Genomic DNA, 16,016 nt, shown 5'->3' with positions numbered 1-16,016 from the left:
ATTAACTACATGAATTCTTTATTCAAATCTCATCTTTTTTTTTTAAAGATTTTATTTATTTATTTGACACAGAGAGAGAGCACAAGTAGGCAGTGTGGCAGGCAGAGAGAGAGGGAGAAGCAGGCTTCCTGCTGAGCAGGGAGCCCAAAGCAGGGCTTGATCCCAGGACCCTGAGATCATGACCTGAGCCGAAGGCAGATGCTTAACGACTGAGCCACCCAGGTGCCCGCAAATCTTATCTTTGGGCCCTTGTTTTAAAATCACTCCAAGATCATTCAGTCATCCCAACAGAAAATCAAGTCTAAAATACATATATGCTATAACATCTTAAGATACACAAAAAGGAATAAAGAATAATCCAGCAAATATCCATGTACTCAACTTCCAGCTTAAAAAACTAGATTTTTGCAAGACAGAAGAAACACTTCCTCTTTCTGATTTTACCTGCTCCTTCCTCTGCAGAAGTAATTATAATGCTAAATGTGAAATGTATCCCCCAATGCATTTCTTTGTACTTTTTCTACATAGTTATATTTCTAAGCAATATATAGTATTGTTTATATTAATTATATCTAATTATATGCATTTTTAATGTTTGCTTTTTTCTTTTACTTATGAAATTCATCCATTTTGATGGTATATAGCTCTAGTTCATTCATTTTTTACTGCTCAGTAGTATTCAATAGCACAAATATACCATAACTTATTTAGCTATTCTTCTAGCAACAGATATTTAGGTTATTTGTAATTTTTAATCTAATAAAGTTGTGAAGAGTTTTGAACATGTCTCTTCTGAATATATGTGACAATCCTTCATATGTTTGCAGACCATTTCCTTAACTTTTCTGTGACTTGCTTATCTCTTTTGCTCATTTTTTCTTTACTGATTCATGGACAATTTTTAGATGTTATGATTATTCATCTTTATTGACTATATGTGTTGAAATTTCTTTTCCTAGGCTGTAGCTTATCTTTTTACATTTTTGCTATTCTGTTGATGAACAGACTTAATTTTTTTTTTTTTACACGTAGAAAAGCAATTTATTCCATTATAAGCACTTACACAGTTAGTCATGGAGAGTAACAGGCCTGCTGGTGAAACAGGTCACCCAAAATAGAGATGGTACCAAACTAGTGGTCAAGGACTAACTCCTAAAAAAAAAAAGAAAGCAACTCTTATCCAGGATTAATTTAATTTTAAAAACAAATACAAGCTATCAATTTACTCTTCTCAACTCAACTGGACAGTCTACCTGTGGTATAACTGTCAGGTAAAAACATTCATCTTTACAACTTGGTGGTCCCAAGTTTTTTAAAAAAACCTTTCACAGAAAGGAAAGAAATATGAAAAAAGCTCAAGAAATACACTAACAAGCAAAAATATATGGGGAAAGAGGAACACATAGTTTTGACTTAACTGAAGAAACAGAGGAGATTGGTCTACATAGGAAAATGTGCATCCTGGAAAGTCAGGTGTGAAAATTTTAGAATAGGAATTTATATGACTTCAGTCTCCCCCATTTCCTGAATAAAAACGACATCTTGTGGTATTTATACTTCATGGCTCAGACACCTACCTCACTTGGCTCTACTCCTTCCTTACTTTAGCCTTCACTTAAAGGAGTCTGAAAAACTTGGGGATATAGCCTAAGAAGAAAAATAACCAAACATAATATTCCCCTCTCTGTGGCTAGTTTAGACCTTTGTTACTAGAAAATTCCTGAAGAAAATTATAAATATAAGTCTGTGGCTTTACTGAATCAAGTCCCCCAGTTAATATTTAGAAAACACCCTCTGTTTGGGCTAATAACATTGTTGATAGTACCTATCATAGAGGGATAGCCAAACAAAGTCTGTGTCTCAAAACCAGTGTTAAATAAATCTCAGGGTTGAGAAGAAAAAAAAAGGGAGTCTAAATTCACAAGAAGTGCAGACATATCTAGAACCCTTGTCCTGGATGCACACTTCCTTCAGGATCTTCATTATTATAAATGTTCTCTGCCATTTGCCACACTTGCATGATATTGTCTTCTGATAAGAACAAATCACCCAAGGTTCATTGGGATTCCAGGAGAAATCAGATATCTTGGCAGTGTGACCACCATGAATAAACAACAATTCTGGTGGCCCATCTTCTGCATCTTCCAGGGATTGTTCTTCTCCAATTTTATTTAAATCCCAGACATTCAGTCTGTGATCAGTACCACTGGAAGCCAAAATAGTCTCATTGTGAGGTGACATCTGAACCTGGACTATTTCATTCTTATGTGATTCAAAGGAATGCAACTTAAGTTTTTGATTTCTCAGATCCCACACGGCAACAGTCTTGTTGGTTGATCCTGTGGTCAGAATGAACTCACTATAAGGACTGAAAGGCAGTTCACTTTAGCAGTGTGAGCATCAACTGAGTGGCTTTGTTTGGAAGTATAGTTTGAACGAGTATCCCAGATCATAAGTTTCTTATCATCAGCAACTGACCCAAAACAGAGACTCATGGAGCAGATGCCAGGAAACATCTTCTACTACTGCTGTATGTCCTGTAAAGATGGTCTTTGCATCCACCACTTTTCCTTCCTTTGGAGCAGCACTGATGTCCCAGAGGCAGATGGCGTGGTTGTCTGAAGCACTATGTAAGAGATTTGGGTTCCAAGAAAGTCCATAGCCTTCCTTCTGATGTCCACAGAGATGCAAGTCTGGGTTGTACTCTCCAGAAGGGTCTGGTTTGGAAGGATGTTTTGTATAGTCAAAAACAAGAACATCACTGGATAGAGTCTTTGTTGCAATGAATGATGCAAGGGTTCTGGGGCACATAATGTGCGCGGTTTACTTCTCCTTCATGGTTGAGCTTGATTTCGTGCGGTTTATTTCTCCTTCATGGTTGAGCTTGATTTCTTTTTCAATTTTTCCACTAACTGAGCCAAAACCTCCAAATTCTCCTTTCTCACTGTTGTAGTGTGAAGCCTCAAACTGAGCATCATTGTTAGGTAGCTGCACACTGGCTATCACAAGATGGTTTTGTTCATCTGACGTGTGTGTTCCCAGGACAAGTCGATGAATGCTGAAGTCTTTCCCTTCTGGTCTGGTTACATCATGTGCAGTTAGGCTAGGCCACTCCAGAGCATGGGTCATCACCAAATTGCAAAGAAAAGGGGTGTTCTTTTTCCATATTTTGTACTCTTCGTTGATCACACGTTCTTCTACTGCATCATCAAAGGCTTTTTCCTTGTCAGCCATGGCGGGCAGGCAAGCCGGGGGGATCCTGGGGTTGAGCGTTGCGGGAGGGGTAGGGGAGGCTATGGGCCCAGACTTTTTAAATTTTTTCCTCATTATCATTATCATTTATATTATATATATATAATATTATATGTCTCTAGTTTAAGAAATCTTCCATATTGAGGGAATAAAATTTAATTTAAAAGAGTTCCTTAAAGTTAAAGATGAAGATAATCAAGAATGACCTTTTTTTTAAAAAAAAATGAGAGTCAAAGTTGGGTCACCTGCAGTTAGCGTATCTTTTATCAATACCAGTTTACTCAAAACACAGCCCACTGTTTTACCATAACTACTATGTGTAAATTTCCTGCTCAAACTTAATACTTTGTTTTATAAAATGAGAGTTAACAGGGAGAAGAAGCCATGGATAAAATACCAGTATTCACAGAATTCTAATTACCAATGTATATATTAATAAAAACCTTTCACCTACAGTAAAGTGACCAGTCATACATGTGCACATTCCTTTCTGTACAGAAAGCTCATGGTAACCATGAGTAAGTCCGATGGACTTTTGCTAACTGTAATGGAGGAAGAAGCAGAGGCTTTGGATACAATTTCAGTAGAGTGATCCCGAGGTGTTCACTCTTACGGCTGTCTTTATGTCCTTTTCAGGCTTCTCTACTTATCATCATCTTTTTGATAAGTTTGATCTTAGTAGCATAGTGATTTAATGGCCTGAGTTACACAGTCATGGTCTAGCCCCGCCAAATAGAGCTTATCAACCATGCAACTTAGAAGCCAAACTGTCATGACAACTTGGGTTGTCAATATCCAGAATTCCAGAAATCTTGTTGTCTTTCCTGAAACCACTCACAAGTATAAGAACTTACAAGGAGAGATCCTCATAAAAACCATTGTTTTATCTCTTGGTGTCTCTTAATTTACCTGGATCTCAATGATTTATCTTCATTTTTATTGTCACCAGTCATAAATTGTAGCTCACTTCACTATGAAATGGTTGTAACTTTTGTAATGATTTACTATTAATAAAAATTACCACTGATTTCAGAAGAGGATAATAAAATCCCCAGTGAACCCCTCGATAAGATTCCCAACTGATATTTGCATGCTTTGTAGTAAAGCAGTGATGTAGTTGTTTGTGGAGCTGAATTGCTGTCACTGAGTTGCCATACACCAAACAGAATGGTTATTAAAAGTCTGACCACATGTTTAGTCTTTGTGGGTAAAAATATAAGGTTAGTGGTCTGTAGAATGACAGTTGTTTGGGCTTATGGTCAAGACCTTTGCATCCCTTCAATCTGCTGACCCAAGAAAATTCTATGAGAAATATTAGGTTTATCGTAAGTTAATTGATTCTCAGGATATAATGTACAGCATGGTGACTATAGTTAAAATTACTGTATTGTATATTTGAAGGTTGCTAAGAGACACATAGGAAACAGTTATTAAATGTCGGGTATTACCAGTTCTTGGGATGGGAGGACTGAAACTCTGGTTAAAATAGGTTTTTATGAAGTTGTGCTTCATGGGATATGACAGAATCTCTCCTTCTTTTGTCAGTAGTCTAGTCAAGTATGTATTGTTCAGATTCAAAGTGGAATTTAGACTTTTTCACTTAGCAGAATATAGGGTGCAGCCTCAGTGTGGGTAGGTATCAACAGCCGAGGCATGTGGGGATTTCGGAGGGTGGCTGCATGATACACGGGGAAGAGCATGTGCCCTGATATCAGACCTGGGCTATAGGATTAAGATGTGTGTATAAACATATCTTTGAATTTCAGTTTCCTAATATGTTAAAATAGAAAAATAATATGATATGGTATGGAGGGGTGGAAGGTATAAAGAAATACTTCACAAGATTATGGTGTGATGAACAATGAAACTGCCTAAAATATGAGTGATTTCCATTGTTTGTTTATTCTTGTTTTAGGGCTCAGTCTTGGCAGTTTGGGAATAGACCATTGCTTAGAGAAAGTAATTACAGTCTTTTGAAAGTGCTGTTATTTCTAGGAATAGGGTTTGGCAGTGGAATCTTCAAGTGCAGTGCTCAGACCGGCAGCATCAATATTACCTGGGAACGTGTAAGAAGTGCAAATTACGGGGCCAACTCCAGACCTGTTAATTCAGAAACTCTAGTGGTGGAGTCTGGGAATCTGTGTTTAATGAGCACTCCAAGTGATTCCAAGGCAGGTTCAAGAGTGAGACCCACTGAAATAGGATGGAAGAGGAGGAAACACCAATTCTGTTTTTTTTTTTTTGGACTGCTTTCTGTTCTCTGCATTCGTGAAGAGCCACATTTCCGTGGATTGCCTTTCTACCTGTTGCTTTTTGTTAGCCTTCCATTCTTGGCAATGTAGCCACAGCTACATGTGGTCAAAGTGTAGTGCATGTGGTTAGGTTTTTTTTTTTTTTTTCTAACCTTTTGTCGTGTTCTTCCTTTCAAGGATTTGTTCCTGTCATTTACTGTCACGTGGTGGAAAACTTTGGAGCCGCAGGACTTCGGATAGTTTGCTTTCCTACCTGCACAAATCAGTAGCCGAGGTTTGGCTATATAGCTATCTAATACTGTGCCCCGACCAAATCTTGTATGTCTGACCTCTCTAAAGTCCCGCCTCAGTCTTCTCCGTTCACAGAGATATTCGGGCTCTGTCTGGGTTCCACCTCCTTGCATTTGTGGCCTGCACACAGCCTTCAGGCGATAAGCTGGTGCCGTGTGGGGCTCACCTCGTTTGTATGCCTTCTGTACAGAATTACTGCCCTGCACGGCTTTCTGTCCAATGTTTAAAAACTGTTGATGTATACTTTTTGTTTTGTTTTTTAATTGTTTTAAGGTGGAGTTTAAAATCTGGTCCTTTTAGGGATACCTGGGTGGCTCAGTTGGTAAAGCGTCTGCCTTCGGCTCAGGTCATGATCCCAGGGTCCTGGGATTGAGTCCCAACTCCGGCTCTCTCCTCTGGCGGGGAGCCTGCTTCTCCCTCTTCCTCTGCTGCTCCTACTGCTCTTGCGCCCTCTCTCTCTCTCTCTCTTTCCCTCTTAGACAAATAAATAAAATCTTTAAAAATAAAATAAAATAATAAAATAAGTCTAGTCCTTTTAAACTCCATCCCTGCTAGAAATCCCTTGTTTTATCAAAGTAAAATTTACATACAATGGAATGGGAAGTATTAACATGTGTCACTGAGGGCTCTGACAAGTTAACACACCTGTGTATCCCACCCAGCCTCATATCAAGAGCTAGAATTTATCAGAACCCTGGGAAATCCCTTCAGTCTTCTTTCCTGTTAATCCCTTTGCCCTTCCTCTTCTCCCCATAATGAAACATTATTCTTACTTGGTCTGCCCTTGATTAGTTTGTTATAGAACTTCACTTAAATGGAAACTTAGAGTATGTACACTGTTGCATAAGTCATTATTCACTCAGTATAATGAGATTTATCCACAGTGTTTAATGTATCGGTAGTTCATTCCTTTTTATTGTTGAATAGTATTTCATTGTATGGATATACCAGAATTTGTTTATTCATCCTGTTATTGATGAACACATGGGCTATTTCCAGTTTTTAGCTATTATGAATAAAGCTGCTGTGAACATTCTTATAGAAGTCTTTGTGACATATATTTTTATATCTTGGGTAAGAGTGGATTTCCTGGGCTATAGGGAGATGTATGTTCAACTTTCTAAGAAACCTTAGAGTGAAAGGTGAAATATGGTTATGCCATTTTGCATTTCCGCCAGCTATATAGGAAAGTCCCGGTTGCTTCACACACCTCTTACTTTTTTTTAGCTCTTCTTGTGGATGTAAAGTGGTGTCTTGCTGTGATTTTGATTTCTGTTTTTCTTATTGGATAAGAATAGTAATAGTGTTGAATACCTTACCTTACGGTTATTGACTATTTTTATAGTTTCTTTTATGACATATTTATGTCTTTCTTTGACTTTTTTAGTTGGGTTGTTTGTCTTTTTTCTTAATGATCTGTGGAAGTTCTTCATATAGTCATATCCAAGTTCTTTTTAAGATATATATGTAATGAATATTTCTTCCCAGTTTGTGTTTTGCTTTTCGTTTTCTTAATGATGTGTTTTGATGACTAGCAGACTTAATTTTGATGAAGTCTGTCAGTGTTTCTATACTGATTAGTGCTTTTTATGACTTGTGTAAATCATCTTTCCCATGCCCTAATTCACCCTGTTTTCTTTTTTAGTTTTAGTTTTAGTTTTTTACATGTAAGGCTGTGATTCAACTAAATTTGTGTGTGTGTGTGTGTGTGTGTGTCTAAGATCTGAAGAGATGGCAATGTTCGTTTTTTCCATGTACTTAACTAATTGTTCTGGCATTATACATGAAAAGTACTTTACTTTCCTAATTGTCGAGGTGCCCTTATTGAAAATGAATTGACTGTATAAGTGTGGCTCTAGTGCTAAACGTATTTTATTCCATCGATCTATTTGTCTGTCTTTAATACCACCTGGTCCTGATTGCTTTGTATATTAAGTGTTGCAATTAAGCAGTTTCATTTTCTCAGCTTCGTTCTTTTTCAAGCTATTCTAGTATAAAATTTAGAAATAATTTGTCAAGTTCTACAAGAAAGTTGATTGGAATTTTGATTAGGATTGTGTATAGAGGTCAATTTGAGGAGAATTAAGATCTTAGTAATATTATCTCTTCCAGTCCATGAACACAGTATATGTCTCAATTTATTTAGAACTTTAATTTTATTGGACAGCGTTTTATAGATTTCAAGGTAGAAGTCTTTAACATCTACTGTAAAATTTATTCCTAATTATTATTATTTTTAAAATTCTAACTTAAATTGATTTTGTGTAAACATGTAATGGATTTTTGCATATTGACCTTGTGTCCTGAGACCTAGCTAAAGTCACTCAATTCTAGTAGTTGTTTTAAGATTCTTTAGGGTTTTCTGTAGACATTCATGCTGTATATTAGCAAGTAGAATTTTACTTCTTTCTTTCCAATCTCTATATATTTTTATTTCTTTCTGTATTTCACTGTCTGTTGTCTCTAGTAAAGTATTTAATAGAAATATAGTGGATATCTTTGTTGTGTTTTCAGTCTTAGAGGTAAAGCACAGTGTTTCCTCATTAAGGGTAATGTTTCCTGTGGATTTTTATAGATCTTTGTCACAGTGAGTAAAAACCCTTTTTTTTTGTTTTGTTTTGTTTTTGTTTATGGAGAGTTTTTTTTTAAATGATGAATCAGTTTGAATTTTTCAGATGTTTCTTATGAAACTATTAAGATGACCGTTGTTGCTTTTTAAATAGTTTATTGTGTTAGTATGTTGAATTACAGTGATTGACTTTTGAAAGTTAAATTAATCTTGCATTCTTCAAAAAACTCTCTTCCGTGATGGTGTTTTTAAATATATTGCTGGGTTTGGTTTGCTAGCATCGTGTAAAGGATTTTTGAGTTTGTGTTTATTACACATATTGCTTTGGAGTATATTTTTTTCCCTTTTGTAATATTTTTGTAAATTTTGGTGTCAGGGTTATATCAATATACATATCAAATTATAAAACAGGTTGTGGTATTTCCTTTTTCTCTGTTTCTCACAAAAAGAGTTTGTGAGGTTCGTTCTAGCCTCTCTCCTTTATTTTTTGAAAGATTTCATGTTCACTAGAATTTGGTAGTGAAACCATGTGGGAATCAAATTTTTGTTTGAGTGTCGTGAGGTTTTTAATAAATGTGCAATTTCTTTAATACGTAGAGGACTACTCAGAATTCTTTGTCTTCTTTTGTCAGTGTTGGTCAGTATATTTTTTCAAGGAATGTATTCATTTCACTGTAAGTTCTCAAATTTATTAGCATAGATTGTTCATCATATTGCCTGAGGTTTTTGTAAGTTTTAACTCCAGTGTGTACTTAACGTACAGTGCTGTGTCCCTTTCAGGTGTACGATACAGTGATTCAGCAGTTCCGTACACTACTCAGCGCTCAGCGTGTGACCCCCTTCACCTAGTTCAGCTATTCCCCCCCCACCTCCCTTCCGGGAACGGTCTGTTTCTTCTCGGGTGGTTAAGAATCTGTTTTTTGATTTGTCTCTCTTTCTCTCTTTCTTTTTCTTTTGTTCATTTGTTTTGTTTCCTAAATTCCAAATATGAGTGAGATTATATGGTGTTTGTCTTTCTTTGACTGGCTTATTTTGCACTTAGCATTATACTCTACATCCATCCATGTTGTTGCAAAGGGAAAGATTTCATTTCTTTTTTAGATTTTATTTTTATTTATTTATTTGAGAGAGAGAGAGAGAGAGAGAGAGTGCATGCATAAGAGGGGGAGGGGCAGAAGGAGAGAGAATCTCCAGCAGACTCCCCGCTGAGCATGGAGCCTGATGAGGGGCTCTATCTCAAGACCCTGAGATCATGACCTGAGCCAAACCCAAGAGTCAGATGCTCAACCCACTGAGCCACCCAGGTGCTCGATCCCAGACCCTGGCATCATGACCTGAACCAAAGGCAGACACCTAACTGACTGAGGCGCCTGGATGTGTGTGTACACACACACACACACACACACACACACACACACCACTTCTTTATCCATTCATCTGTTGATGAACCCTTGGATTGCTTCCATAACTTGTCTACTGTAAATAATGCTGCAATAAAGATGGATTGCATATATCCTTTCAAATTACTGTTTTCATATTCTTTGGGTAAATACTCAGTGGTGTGATTAGTGGATCATAGGGTAGTTTTATTTTTAATTTTTTGAAGAACTTCCATACTGCTTTCCACAATGGCTGCACCAGTTTGCATCCCAACCAACAATGCACGAAGGTTCATTTTTCTCCACATCCTTGCCAACACTTGTTGTTTCTTGCGTTTTTGATTTTAGCCATTCTGACAAGTGTGAGGTGATATCTCATTATGATTTTGACTTGCGTTTCTCTAATGATTAATGATGGGGAGTATTTTACAGTGTCTGTTGTCCATCTGTATGTTTTCTTTGGAGAATTGTCTTTTCACATCTTTTGCCCATTTTTAAATTGGATTTTTTTTTTGGTGTTGAGTTGTATAAATTCTTTATATATTTATACAGACTCTTTAGCAGATATGTCATTTGCGAATATCTTCTGCTCTTCAGTAGGTTGTCTTTTAGTTTTATGTTTCCTTTGATGTGTAGAATCTTTTTATTTTTATGTAGGCCCAGTATTTAATTTTTGCTTTTGCCCTTGGCTCAGAAGACATATCTAGAAAGATGTTGTTATGGCTGATGTCAGAGTAATTACTGTCTATGCTGTGTTCTAGGATTTTTATGGTATCTGATCTTACAATTGGGTGCTTCATCCATTTTGAATTTGTTTTTGTGTATGTTGTAAGAAAGTGGTCCAGCTTCATTCTTTTATATGTAGCTGCCTAGTTTTCCAGCACCATTTGTTGAAGAGACTGTCTTTTTCCCATGCATATGCTTGACTCCTTTGTTGAAGATTAATTGACCACATAAATGTGGGTTTATTTCTGGGCTTTCTGTCCTTTTCCAGTGATCTGTGTGTCTGTTTTTGTGCCAGTACCATACTGTTGTTTTTTGGGTTTTTTGTAAGATTTTATTTATTTATTTGACAGAAAGAGACACAGTGAGAGAGGGAACACAAGCAGGGGGAGTGGGAGAGGGAGAAGCAGGCTTCCCACAGAGCAGGGAGCCTGATTCAGGGCTCAATCCTAGGACCCTGGGATCATGACCTGAGCCAAAGCCAGACGCTTAATGACTGAGCCACCCAGGCACCCCTACCATACTGTTTTAATACTATAGCTTTGTAATATAACTTAAAATCCAGAATTGTGATGTCTCTAGTTTTACTTTTCTTTTTCAGGGTTGTTTTGGCTACTTTGGGTCCTTTGTGGTTCCGTACAAATTTCAGGATTCTTTGGTCTACTTTTGTGAAAAGTGCTGTTGGTATTCTGATAGAGATTGCATTAAATCTGTAGATTGCTTTGGGTAACATAGACATTTTCACAATATTTTTTCTTCTAATCCATGAGCATGGACTATGTTACTGTTTGTATCATTTTCAGTTTCTTTCATCAGCAGTTTATAGTTTTTGGAGCACAGGTCTTTCATCTCTTTGGTTAAGTTTATTGCTAGGTGTTTTATTATTTTTGGTAATTTTGCATTAGTTTTTTAAAGGCTAGAGGATATATTGGGAAATTCCTTCTGTTATTCCTGATCTTGGTATGACTGATGTTACTTCTCTTTTTTCTTGATAAGTCCTTCTAGACATTTATTAATTCTATTAATCTTTTTTAAAAATTAACTTACCTTGTTAATTTTCTTGATTGTTTATTTCCTATTTAATTGCATTCTGATTATATATTTATGATATCCTTCCTTTTACTTCCTCTGTTTTTTGCTATTCTTTTTCTAATTTTCTATGATGGAAATGTGGGTCATTGAATTTAAACCTTTCTTCTTTTATAAAACAGATATTTGAAGCTATTATTTTTTTACAAATTGTTTAGCTTCCTCAAAGTTTAACAAGTTGCATTTTCATTATCATTCAGTTTGAAATACACTTTAATTATATTTGTAATTTTTTTCTTTGTACCCTATATTATTTAGTAATGTGTGGTATGGGGGCACCTGAGTGGCTCAGTCATTAAGCATCTGCCTTTGGCTTCGGTCATGATGCCAGGGTCCTGGGATCAAGCCACGCATTGAGCCCCCCACATCAAGTTCTCTGCTCAGCTGAAGACTGCTTCTCCCTTTCCCACTCCACCTGCTTGTGTTCCCTCTCTCGCTCTATCAAATAAACAAATAAATAAAATCTTTAAGAAAAAAAATGCACAGTTTGTTTTCCAAATATTTGAGAGATTTTCTAGACATTTCTAATTGTTTTTCTTGTGGTTAGAGAACATATTATATAAGATTTCAATCTTTTGAAATGTAATGGGAATTGTTTTGTCTCAGCATATGATCTGTCTTGTTGAATGTCCCATGTGAACTTCAACAGAATATGTATGCATCTGCATTTATAAGGTGTAAAGTTCTATAAATGTTAGGTTCCAGATGGCTGGTATTATTTTTCAAATCTTTTATATCATTGTCATTGTTATTCATGGTTTAGGTATTCTCTCAATTACTGAAAGAAGTGTGTTAAAATCTTCACATGTGATTGTGGATTTGTCTCCCTTAACGCTTTTTCAGTTTTTCTTTACGTATTTGGAAATTCTATTATTGCTATTATGTGCATGCCCATTTAGGATTGTTAATCTTCCTGATTAATTGACCTTTTTAAAATCATATGAAATGTTCCTCTATATCTCTCATATTTTCTTGTCATGAAGTCTCTTTTGTTTGATATTAATAGAGCCATTCCAGATTTCTTATGTTTACTGTTTGCATTTTCAGTTACTTTCAGTATATCTTGGTTTGAGATAGTTAATTACCTTAACCTACATACATATTTATAATTTAGTCCTTTAGACTTGAATCAAATAACTTAGCTAGAGCATCTAGGTAGAAGTTTTCTTTTGAGATAAATTGCCAAATATATGTGTAAATTAATGAATTTCCTTAATTTTCTCTATTTCAGTAAAATTTGTAAGGGGATAAAACCCAACTCATAAAATTGTTTCTAGTAATTGAAAGGACAAATAGATTTAGACATAGAAATATGATGAGTTCAAGATCTGAATTTCTTCTATGCCATGAGTTACTTTGAGAAATTATTATGGCTTTAAACAAATTAATTGATAACCCCAGAGTAAAAGTGAACACTGATACAGCTAAGGCTGTATTTGAGTAACCCATTTATAAGATGAAATAGATTAATATTATTGCCAATAAAAGAACTCTTTCAGGGTTGGAAGATAGTATGTTAAAAAAGATTCTAGAAATTCTTAATACAAAAAGCATTCCCTAAAAGAAAAAAAATGGACACCTAATGCAGTGCTGTTCTGCTTATACTTTCCATGGGAACTAAGGTTCAGGCTTGGCCATGGTGTTATGAGGCTGTTTCTTGGCTATCATGAGTTTGGGTTGGTAATCTCAGATTGGTCAGATCTAAATTTTGAGGAGGACAGCAGGTTTTGATGGGTAGAAGAAACAGGGAATTTGGAAAGTTTGATGTAGTTGCATGGAAAAAGTAGACAGTAGTTGTTAGGCTACAGGATTGCTGACACTTCTGACCTTGAATGGTTCCTGTTATATTGGTAGAGGTTGGGTATTGGTTACAATGGTGGAAGGAAAGGGACCACTTCCTGTTCCAGATGCCATCACCTGGTACCAGGAATATGTGCCTTGTGGTGTTTTTTTGTTGCCCTGGAGGGTACTGTGCTGATCTTCTAGAATGGCCGGCAGCTTCTTCTGATATTCCCTAGTTGGTTAGGGGTTGTTATAGTGGTTCTCAGTGGGACAGGAGATAGGTAACATGGATCCAGTGAATTGACAGGTTTTTGGTGGAGAAGAGCATTGTATTGATACAGGATGCACATTCTGTGGTGTGTCTGATTTTGGAGGATACAATGCCATAGAACTAGGCTGGGAGTCTGGGCAGGAGCTGGTGGGAACAGACAATTGTGGATGAAAGCTTGAGGACCAATTCTGAGTGATGGCTTAGCTATATTGCCTCAGTGTGTTTGTTGTCCGGAGCAAGTTGAGGGGCTGAGTTTAAAGGGACAAAAATTCAGAGGACATCATGTGCTGGAAGATGTCGGGAATCAAAGTGCTCAGTATGTGTGAAGCAGTCCCTCTCTTTTAGTAGGCTATTTTAGGTTAGTAAAAAGTAGAATTCTATTTTGTTAAATGTAAATCTAGGTGAATGTAAAAATGTATTAGACTTCTTTATAAATGAAGCCCTTTGAGAAGACATGAAGCATCGTCAGTTGCTCTCTGAAATTCACAGTGGTCCCCTTGGTGAGATTTAAATGAGGGAGATAGATGAGAATTAGGGTACCTTTTCAGCCTTAAAGAAAATGTTTTGTGGGGCTGCTCCTGCTTTCTTGAGTTGATAAGTCTTAAGTGCACACAGAAGGGAAGTATAAGAAGGTCTTATGTGACAGTAGCCAGAAAGCCAATCTTATTTCCTAATGTGTCATTTACAAAGTGGGACTTCTTTGAATAGGGTCTTTTACGTTTTCCAGGGGACTCTGCCTTGCCGCCTCCCCTCCTTAGTCTGCGGTGCTCCTTGCAGAAACCTGCTGCTCCTCTCCCCACCACTGGCCGAACCTCCCGCAGTGGCTGCTTCTGGTTATTTCTTTGGCTTCTGGTTTCATCCTATAGTCTTCCTAATTTTATGACATGTAACTTTTTCCATTTCCAGAGTGTAGCCTCATAAAAATTCCAAATGTGTGTTTATGGATTTGAGTTCTGCAGATCATCAGACTTCTTCATATACCCTGTGACAACAAGGTGTTTGTTTTTGTGATAAGGATTATGTCCATATCAATGTGTGAAATACCAGTGTAACTAGGAGAACACCTATAATTCTTCTGAATTATATTTTTAAATGTGTGTAATAGGAGGTATCAGGTTCTTTTCCTTCTAGGGATTTACGCAGTGGAGGAAGATGGTTGAGGATTGTGCTGTATGTACATGACTTTGCATTTCTGAATCCGTGTACTTTTTGCTGACTTGTAAAATGTGATGCAGGGGCGCCTGGGTGGCTCAGTCATTAAGCGTCTGCCTTCGGCTCAGGTCATGATCCCAGGGTCCTGGGATCGGGCCCTACATTGGGCTCCCTGCTCCACAGGAAGCCTGCTTCTCCCTCTCCCAATCCCTCTGCTTGTGTTCCCTCTCTTGCTGTGTCTCTCTCGATCAAATAAATAAATAAAATCTTTTAAAAAAATAAAATGTGATGCATTTTTCCCACATGAAATTCTGCAGCATTCCTTGCCAGAATCCAGGGAAAGCCTTCCCTATGACAAAAAAGAAGCATTGAGGAGTCGAAAGGGAGGGTGGGGATTGAAAACAGTTATTAAGAGACTCTGTAGACAGTTAAAACCTATGATTAATTAACTTTTTCAACATGAGGAAAATGATAAATAGTTGGCCTATTTTGATGAAAATGAAAAGAAAAAACAAGCATCCTTTTATCTTTACTAGCCTCTTGTCACGAACAGATTCTCTTTGCTGGGAAGGCTTTTAAAGGCCCCCTTAAGGGTGCCTGGGTGACTCTGTCATTAAGCGTTTTCCTTCGGCTCAGGTCATGATCCTAGGGTCCTGGGATCGAGCCCGGCATCAGGCTCCCTGCTCGTCGGGAAGCCTGCTTCTCCCTCTACTGGTCCCTCTGCTTGTGTTCCTCTCTTGCTTGTCTCTCTCTGTCAAATAAATACATAAAATCTTAAAAAAAAGAATTTAATAAAAAAAAGGCCCCCTTAATAATTAAGTAGAAAGATTTGAAATCTTGAGTAACTACGGATTCTTTTATGTAAAATTTCACATGATGGTAATCTGCTGAGCACTTCACAGTACAGTGTATGCTGAAACTATAACAATAATTAGAGAATCTTTCAGCTGAACCTAATCCAAAAATCAGATGTCAGACCTTGTCCAAATTTCGCTGAAACTAATTCACCAAAAAGTCTTGTACTATCTTACTGTTCTGGCAATGCCCCAGACTGATATTTGATAACTGCATATTCCATCATCATAGTACATAGGGACTTCCTCCTGTACTCACTTTATCCTATCATATTCATCTCAGTGATTTAGGGAATGTTCTTCAGTTTCTTGCTTTATGGGCAAGACATATTTATTGTAGGGTTCACATGAGATAAAATCTGGCTTTTTCCCTTATAGCTTACCCTCTCCTATAAACCTGTG

At 36.9% G+C, this 16,016-nt stretch overlaps 1 pseudogene; it reads right to left on the bottom strand.

Moving 5' to 3' along the window:
* Positions 1-1,828: 1,828 nt before the first annotated feature.
* LOC114213001 (histone-binding protein RBBP4 pseudogene) lies at positions 1,829-3,234 on the bottom strand (annotated as a pseudogene).
* Positions 3,235-16,016: the final 12,782 nt, after the last annotated feature.

The sequence above is a fragment of the Eumetopias jubatus genome, unplaced genomic scaffold (assembly GCF_037043125.1).
Source record: "Eumetopias jubatus isolate StellerSeaLion01/CBP00866 unplaced genomic scaffold, mEumJub1_p1.0 scaffold_6, whole genome shotgun sequence".
NCBI lineage: Eukaryota > Metazoa > Chordata > Mammalia > Carnivora > Otariidae > Eumetopias > Eumetopias jubatus.
Note: the sequence above shows the minus strand (reverse complement) of the source record. Positions and strands in the feature narration are given on the sequence as shown.